At 32.0% G+C, this 497-nt stretch overlaps 1 non-coding gene across 1 annotated transcript in view; it reads right to left on the reverse strand.

Annotated features, from left to right (window-relative positions):
- LOC143261414 (small subunit ribosomal RNA) overlaps window positions 1-27 on the reverse strand; it is a 1,921-nt gene extending 1,894 nt beyond the window's left edge. Inside the window, exon 1 of the ribosomal RNA XR_013035542.1 lies at window positions 1-27. This exon is cut by the window's left edge and continues 1,894 nt beyond it. This is a non-coding gene — a ribosomal RNA (small subunit ribosomal RNA).
- Window positions 28-497: the final 470 nt, after the last annotated feature.

A 497-nucleotide genomic window follows, 5' to 3' on the forward strand; every position in this document is an offset into this window, starting at 1 on the left:
ATGACTACTGGCAGGATCAACCAGGGAACTATACAATATGTATATATAAAATGGACAAAATTTAAATCCTTTTCCATCGTCGCCTGTTTCATATATATATGTCAGGTCGACACACCACTTTTCTCTTTCAAATATGTACAAGTTTTGCCACATTCCGCGCTTGTAACATATCTTCTTTAACGCTCAATTTCTTTCATTTTTCTACCATACAGATATTTTACCGTACGCCCAAAAACGTACGTATTATATTTTTGTTCTATCATAAAATCACATTTTTCTACGTACGCCAGCTTCGTACGTTTCTATCTTTGCCTTCATAAAATCACAAGATAATTTTATCTTCAAGAGTCTCGCTATTAACATCTTGTAAGATAAATGTACGTCCCAGCTAAAACGTACAAATACTTCAAGTTAAGTAATAATATATCATCGCTATTGACAAATTTTTAAGATCCAAGACACAGTTCTCTCTATATGTTTTAATATTTTTTATGTAC

This window comes from Megalopta genalis, unplaced genomic scaffold, assembly GCF_051020955.1.
Source record: "Megalopta genalis isolate 19385.01 unplaced genomic scaffold, iyMegGena1_principal scaffold0051, whole genome shotgun sequence".
NCBI lineage: Eukaryota > Metazoa > Arthropoda > Insecta > Hymenoptera > Halictidae > Megalopta > Megalopta genalis.